Genomic DNA, 8,390 nt, shown 5'->3' with positions numbered 1-8,390 from the left:
CTCTCCTGCCCTCGCTCTCTCTCCTGCCCCTCGCTCTCTCTCTCTCTCTCCTGCCCTCGCTCTCTCTCTCTCCTCCCCCTCGCTCTCTCTCCTCTCTCCTGCCTGCCTCGCTCTCTCTCTCTCTCCTGCCCTCGCTCTCTCTCTCTCTCCTGCCTCTCTCTCTCTCTCTCTCCTGCCCTCGCTCTCTCTCTCTCTCTCTGCCCTCGCTCTCTCTCTCTCTCCTGCCCTCGCTCTCTCTCTCTCTCCTGCCCTCGCTCTCTCTCTCTCTCCTCCCCTCGCTCTCTCTCTCTCCCTCCCTCGCTCTCTCTCTCTCTCTCCCCTCGCTCTCTCTCTCTCGCCTCCCCTCGCTCTCTCTCTCTCGCCTCCCCTCGCTCTCTCTCTCTCTCCTCCCTCGCTCTCTCTCTCTCTTCTCTCCTCCTCCTCCCTCGCTCTCTCTCTCTCTCGCCTCCCCTCGCTCTCTCTCTCGCCTCCCCTCGCTCTCTCTCTCTCCTCCCCTCGCTCTCTCTCTCTCTCCTCCCTCGCTCTCTCTCTCTCTCCTCCCCTCGCTCTCTCTCTCTCTCCCTCGCCTCTCTCTCTCTCTCCTCCCCTCGCTCTCTCTCTCTCCTCCCCTCGTTCTCTCTCTCTCTCCTCCCCTCGCTCTCTCTCTCTCTCCTCCCCTCGCTCTCTCTCTCGCCTCCCCTCGCTCTCTCTCTCGCCTCCCCTCGCTCTCTCTCTCTCGCCTCCCCTCGCTCTCTCTCTCTCGCCTCCCCTCGCTCTCTCTCTCTCGCCTCCCCTCGCTCTCTCTCTCTCGCCTCCCCTCGCTCTCTTCTCTCGCCTCCCCTCGCTCTCTCTCTCGCCTCCCCTCGCTCTCTCTCTCTCGCCTCCCCTCGCTCTCTCTCTCTCGCCTCCCCTCGCTCTCTCTCTCTCGCCTCCCCTCGCTCTCTCTCTCGCCTCCCCTCGCTCTCTCTCTCGCCTCCCCTCGCTCTCTCTCTCCGCCTCCCCTCGCTCTCTCTCTCTCGCCTCCCCTCGCTCTCTCTCTCTCGCCTCCCCTCGCTCTCTCTCTCTCGCCTCCCCTCGCTCTCTCTCTCGCCTCCCCTCGCTCTCTCTCTCTCGCCTCCCCCTCGCTCTCTCTCTCTCGCCTCCCCTCGCTCTCTCTCTCTCGCCTCCCCTCGCTCTCTCTCTCTCGCCTCCCTCGCTCTCTCTCTCTCTCGCCTCCCATCGCTCTCTCTCTCGCCTCCCCTCGCTCTCCTCTCTCCCCTCGCTCTCTCTCTCTCCTCCCCTCGCTCTCTCTCTCTCCTCCCCTCGCTCTCTCTCTCCCCTCCCCTCGCTCTCTCTCTCTCGCCTCCCCTCGCTCTCTCCCTCTCTCCTCCCCTCGCTCTCTCTCTCTCGCCTCCACTCGCTCTCTCTCTCTCGCCTCCCTCGCTCTCTCTCGCCTCCCCTCGCTCTCTCTCTCTCCTGCCCTCGCTCTCTCTCTCTCTCCTGCCCTCGCTCTCTCTCTCTCCTGCCCTCGCTCTCTCTCTCTCTCCTGCCCTCACTCTCTCTCCTGCCCTCACTCTCTCTCTCTCTCTCTCCCTGCCCTCGCTCTCTGTCTCGCCTGCCCTCGCTCTCTCTCTCTCTCCTGCCCTCGCTCTCTCTCTCGCCTCCCCTCGCTCTCTCTCTCGCCTGCCCTCGCTCTCTCTCTCTCTCTCCTGCCCTCGCTCTCTCGCTCCTGCCCTCGCTCTCTCTCTCCTGCCCTCACTCTTTCTCTCCTGCCCTCGCTCTCTCTCCTGCCCTCGCTCTCTCTCCTGCCCTCGCTCTCTCTCCTGCCCTCGCTCTCTCTCTCCTGCCCTCGCTCTCTCTCTCTCTCCTGCCCTCGCTCTCTCTCTCTCTCCTGCCCTCGCTCTCTCTCTCTCTCCTGCCCTCGCTCTCTCTCTCTCCTGCCCTCGCTCTCTCTCTCTCCTGCCCTCGCTCTCTCTCCTGCCCTCACTCTCTCTCTCTCTCTCTCCTGCCCTCGCTCTCTCTCTCTCTCTCCTGCCCTCGCTCTCTCCTGCCCTCGCTCTCTCTCTCTCCTGCCCTCGCTCTCTCTCTCCTGCCCTCGCTCTCTCTCTCTCTCCTGCCCTCGCTCTCTCTCTCTCCTCCCCTCGCTCTCTCTCTCTCTCTCCTCCCCTCGCTCTCTCTCTCTCGCCTCCCCTCGCTCTCTCTCTCTCGCCTCCCTCGCTCTCTCTCTCTCGCCTCCCCTCGCTCTCTCTCTCTCGCCTCCCCTCGCTCTCTCTCTCTCTCTCGCCTCCCCTCGCTCTCTCTCTCTCTCGCCTCCCCCTCGCTCTCTCTCTCTCTCGCCTCCCCTCGCTCTCTCTCTCTCTCGCCTCCCCTCGCTCTCTCTCTCTCGCCTCCCCTCGCTCTCTCTCTCGCCTCCCTCGCTCTCTCTCTCGCCTCCCCTCGCTCTCTCTCTCTCGCCTCCCCTCGCTCTCTCTCTCTCTCCTCCCCTCGCTCTCTCTCTCCTCCCCTCGCTCTCTCTCTCTCTCCTCCCCTCGCTCTCTCTCTCTCTCCTCCCTCGCTCTCTCTCTCTCTCCTCCCCTCGCTCTCTCTCTCTCTCCTCCCCTCGCTCTCTCTCTCTCCTCCCCTCGCTCTCTCTCTCTCCTCCCCTCGCTCTCTCTCTCTCTCCTCCCCTCGCTCTCTCTCTCGCCTCCCCTCGCTCTCTCTCTCTCTCCTCCCCTCGCTCTCTCTCTCGCCTCCCTCGCTCTCTCTCTCGCCTCCCCTCGCTCTCTCTCTCTCGCCTCCCCTCGCTCTCTCTCGCCTCCCCTCGCTCTCTCTCTCGCCTCCCTCGCTCTCTCTCTCTCGCCTCCCTCGCTCTCTCTCTCTCGCCTCCCCCTCGCTCTCTCTCTCTCGCCTCCCTCGCTCTCTCTCTCTCGCCTCCCCTCGCTCTCTCTCTCGCCTCCCCCTCGCTCTCTCGCCTCCCTCGCTCTCTCGCCTCCCTCGCTCTCTCTCTCTCGCCTCCCCTCGCTCTCTCTCTCTCGCCTCCCCTCGCTCTCTCTCTCTCGCCTCCCCTCGCTCTCTCTCGCCTCCCTCGCTCTCTCTCTCTCTCGCCTCCCCCTCGCTCTCTCTCTCTCGCCTCCCCTCGCTCTCTCTCTCTCGCCTCCCCTCGCTCTCTCTCTCTCGCCTCCCCTCGCTCTCTCTCTCTCGCCTCCCCTCGCTCTCTCTCTCTCGCCTCCCCTCGCTCTCTCTCTCCTCCCCTCGCTCTCTCTCCTCCCCTCGCTCTCTCTCTCTCCTCCCCTCGCTCTCTCTCTCTCTCCTCCCCTCGCTCTCTCTCTCTCCTCCCCTCGCTCTCTCTCTCTCACCTCCCCTCGCTCTCTCCCTCTGTCCTCCCCTCGCTCTCTCTCTCTCGCTCCCCTCGCTCTCTCTCTCTCGCCTCCCCTCGCTCTCTCTCGCCTCCCCTCGCTCTCTCTCTCGCCTCCCCTCGCTCTCTCTCTCTCGCCTCCCTCGCTCTCTCTCTCTCGTTCTCTTGCTCTCTCCCTCCTAGCTGTAGGAGGAAGGTCGAGCTGGAAACTCCAGTCGCTGAAGGGATGACAAGCAGGGAAATAATAAAATGTCAAATCTAACATTACTTGGAAGATTGGCGATTGAGCAGGAAATGAATCCAGTGCTGCTCTGATATTTAATAAGTACAGTTTATTCTTTAGCAGTTTCCCATGATAGCGAAAGCTATATTGACTACAGAGTTACAGACTCAATACATTTTGACAAAACACTACAATTGAAATATCAATTTGTAAAAAGAACAGTCCGTTTTAAGGGCTTGCCGAAAATTTGTTTTACACTTAGACATTCTGTGTTAACATCTGACTGTTGTAACATTAAAATAACTTTCTTGGGCAATACGGGCTCGAAGGTAAATTCTCACTACCCATTAAATCAGTGATAGGAAGACTTCATACGGTCGGTCGCTACAATCTTCAGTACGTGTATTTTCATGGTTTTAAAAAAATTGGATTCCTTCAAACCCCGTTGAAATGAATTTCAGGAAAGGCTGTGAAAATGCTCAGATAATACTGCAGGGGTTTATTTTGGGAACACAGAATTATTTTGAACGTAGAAGGAAGCTTCTAAAGGTGATAGAATGGGAGCGAGTCTGGTTGACTCCAAGGCAGTTACAATCCATCAGATGAATCACAAAACACCGGCTTCTTTCAAAAGCTTCAAACTCGATTAAAAAAATCCCATTTTTAACGTGCTGATAACAGGGAACAGCACAGATATACACAGCCAGCATAGTTCACAGATAGGCAATTTCAACATCAAATAAGAAAATATTAATATAGAAATGAGCAAATATACAATAAAAAGCCATGTTTTCAACAAAAAGTAAGTGCACATGGGCCGTGCCCCCAGCCATGCCATTCCAATCTCTCACTACTTGGGGGAATATCAGGGACAATTTGAACTCGATACACCGAGTAAGATTTTCAAATCAGAGGATGGCACTGACTGTCCATTCACACTCTAACCCTGCCAATTGCCATTTTGCCCTTGATGAGGCGCTGGGCTGAGTCAGTCAATGGTGTTGGTCAACTCCATTCCATAAACACGGATTGCGATATCCAAGTGGGCAGCTCTGCCCATTAGTGTGTGAGGAAAGGGCCAGAGTTTTCTGTCTGGAGACTCCATTCCCCTGCCAACAGGAATGGGATTTCTGCGGAGTGCTAACAATGGGCCTTCTGTAGGTCACCTCATCCTTATAGAATAACATTTCCCCACACATTTAGTCAACAGTGATGCGAGGCACAATAGGATTTCATTCTAAGGGTTTGGGGAGGGGGTCTGCGAGTGACTCCGCACCCAGTTATACACTTGCCTTATTTCCATTGATGGAAATCAGCCTGGGTATCAAAGGGGCTGTCAATTCACGAGCAACTGTTTGAACCATAAAACCACAGAATCTCTACAGTGCAGGAGGCCATTCAGGCCATTGAGTTCATACCGACCCTCCAAAAGGGCACTCTACCTTGACCCACTCCCCTCCGCCCCATTCCCCTAACCCCAGCATTTATCATGGCCAATCACCTAACCTACACATCTTTGGACTGTGGGAGGAAACCAGAGCACCCGGAGGAAACCCATGCAGACACAGGGAGAACGTGCAGACTCCACACAGAGACCTGAGGCCGGAATTGAACCTGGGACCCTGGCGCTGCGAAGCAGCAGTGCTAACCACTGTGCGCACCCTAGTAGTAGCAGTTAAAATTACACGCAGCTGAAGGAAGCATATTCAACGCTTCAGTGTGCTGCTCTTTTCCCCAGTTCGATGGGCTGGAATCTCTCACATGCTGAAAGGACTGCTGCAATTCCATGGACTGTGGCGTAGTGGCCTTCTGAATAAGAATGGGGACTCTCACTATTCACAGGCCTGCACGCTGTCTGGAGCTACCTGCATGGTTCAGTCAGCTGCAACCCTGCTCATTTAGTCAGTCATGATGTAGAGATTTGCTACCAAATAAACCTGTTGGACTTTAACCTGGTGTTGTTAAAACTCTTACTGCATTAAGTCAGTGGCAGGAACAGGTTACAATGAAAACCCTCTGAGTTATTTCCAGTTTGACAGTGACGGATATATCACTATCACGCAGTGATACAGGGGAAAGCACTGGGCCTGGGAGAACATGATGTGGAGATGCCGGCGTTGGACTGGGAGAACAGCCCACTTTACGCGATGAACACACCGGTCATGTCAAGTGTAACTAAACTTGTTTAACATTCTAAACTGGAACGGTACAAACGGCTTCAACAGAGGAACATGACTATCCTGGCAGGATAGCGGCGAGACTGGAATGTGTTGTCACCTGTTGACTTCATCTCAGTCTGGATGCTGAATCTATCAACCCTGTCAGCGACAGAATAAAGAGCCCAACACTGACACAGGCCAGGGGCTCTTTTTGAAATTTCTGGACCTGTTTTTTATCGAGTATTGTACAATGTTTGCAGGAACTATTGAGAAGGGGATAAGAGGAGGAGGAGGAGGAGCTGATTTAAAGTTTATTTATTAGTGTCACAAGTAGGCTTACATTAACACTGCAATGAAGTTACTGTGAAAATCCCCTAGTCGCCCACACTCTGGCACCTGTTCGGGTTACACTGAGGGAGAATTTATCATGGCCAATCCACCTAACCGGCATGTCTTTCAGACTGTGGGAGGAAACCGGGGCACCCGGAGGAAACCCAAGCAGACATGGGGAGAACGTGCACACTCCACACAGACAGTGACCCAAGCCGGGAATCGAACCCAGGTCCCTGGCACTGTGAGGCAGCAGTGCTAACCACCGTGCCACCGTGTTACACCATGGTTTTAGTGGGCAGGGAGTGTACAAGGTTTCTAAATGGCCAGCTCGTAACATCAAAAGAAATTCTTTATATACCACTTCATTCTTTCAGAAGATGGTTCGAGTCAAGTCCTAAAATACACATCCGCCTCTTTGTGAAACTGCCTCACAGTGTCAGCATTTCCTGGCTACACATCAATGGACAGAAAACGCTGCAATGTCATCCAACACTTTTTTCCCCCAAATGTAGCTTTTAGGACTGAGAACAGATGGGAAATGAGATTGCTGAGGGCGTTGACTAAACAAACTATTGGCACAACTTTCAAAATGACTGCATTAGCATTACAGCTAAAACCTCCCCAATAAAACGGGAAGGGAGAGGGGAGCTGGAAGATCCCAAAAGATCAGACACATCTCTACAGCAGAATGAGGAGCTCGCTCCTCAGGTCATCTTAATCCAATCCCTCATCGAGCACACACACACCCGAGTGACTAGAACAAAGAACAACACAGCACAGGAACAGGCCCTTCGGCCCTCCAAGCCCGTGCCGCTCCCCGGTCCAAACTAGACCATTCTTTTGTACCCCTCCATTCCCACTCCGTTCATATGGCTATCTAGATAAGTCTTAAACGTTCCCAGTGTGTCCGCCTCCACCACCTTGCCCGGCAGCGCATTCCAGGCCCCCACCACCCTCTGTGTAAAATATGTCCGTCTGATATCTGTGTTAAACCTCCCCCGCCTTCACCTTGAACCTATGACCCCTCGACTACTGATCACTGTGGGTGTGACGTAAACCCCAGGTTATAGTAACTGCTCTCCACTATGCTCACTGAGGAAAGACTGAGCAAGGTGATTCCCATTTCCTGTTATGAAAAGGCTAGACTTGCAACAGGGGCCAGCCTCAATTGTTCACCTTAGGGTTTTACTCGCTCTGTAGTCGTGGCGTGGGATCAAGCAGGCGATACGAATTGAATTGCCAAGGTGATGTGTGGGCGTTCAAGACACAGCCACATATAAAAGGCAACTTGCGGGCAATGACGCACTGAAATGGGTCATCCAGCAATGAAGCGGCTCTCAAATGAGAAGTTATTTGTGAACTTGTCGCGTAAACGTGCCTCAATCTGGTGTTGTGAAAACGTTGCTGTGAAAATGGAAGGCAAAGGAATGTGTCTTTAAGATGTCCGAGACTAAATGCGTCATGAAGACAGGGACCAGTCAGTGAGCCTGATCGCGAGAAGCGTGCATCAGAGCACCCCACCTTAAATCATCACTCTGGTTACATCGTCACCAGAAATTCAGCGCTTCACACACATCACTAACTCAAAGCCCAAGCCCAGAAAAGAGCAACTGCTGGTGGCCGATGATCAAGATTACTCAGAGACAACCAAGAGATGGCGATGCCAAAATGGCCACTTGATCAGGCAGCAGCAAGAACAGCAGTACCCAATGGTCAGAGCGGCAAGACGGGTCAAACACCCATGAATTTCAAAATGCTCAGCAACCAAACTGTGTTCAGAAACAGTCCGAGTGAGAAGCACAGGACATGAGAAGATACAATTCACAGTGTTATTTGTCTGCATGGTCAAGGGAGCAATTTTCAAACATAAAACCACGTGGAAAGTCACATTCCCTGCGTGAGTGGGGTCATGAAAATGGTTGGATAGATGGGGGAGTGGATCTGATGGATTAATAACATGTGGAATATGCTCCGATCCCGGATAACAGAAATAGCCACACTGCCGTTATCCTCGGGGTTCCAATATCCTTGGTTTAACCTTTGGACGCGTGTTCAACAAACCATTCAAGGATCATGCTCACTCCAAATGGAATAGGTGGATGGAGAAAAACCCCTTCACAAAGGCTGGAAATATATGTGCTGCCCCGCTCGCTGGTTAGTGTGGTTTTGTCATCAAATTGTGGGAAGCTACTAGTCCACAAAGTATCATCAAATCATTCCAAAAATGCTGCAATTCCAATTCAATGGATAGAGGAAGATGATTTATTGTGGAGAGATGATTCTGAAATGCTAAATCTGCTCCAAGTTGGATCTTTATGGTGATGCCAAAGTGACTCAGAACGAGTTTGATGCTGCAGATAATGATTCTGATGGTATTTTAACT

Source organism: Mustelus asterias (assembly GCF_964213995.1).
Source record: "Mustelus asterias chromosome X unlocalized genomic scaffold, sMusAst1.hap1.1 SUPER_X_unloc_5, whole genome shotgun sequence".
NCBI lineage: Eukaryota > Metazoa > Chordata > Chondrichthyes > Carcharhiniformes > Triakidae > Mustelus > Mustelus asterias.
Note: the sequence above shows the minus strand (reverse complement) of the source record.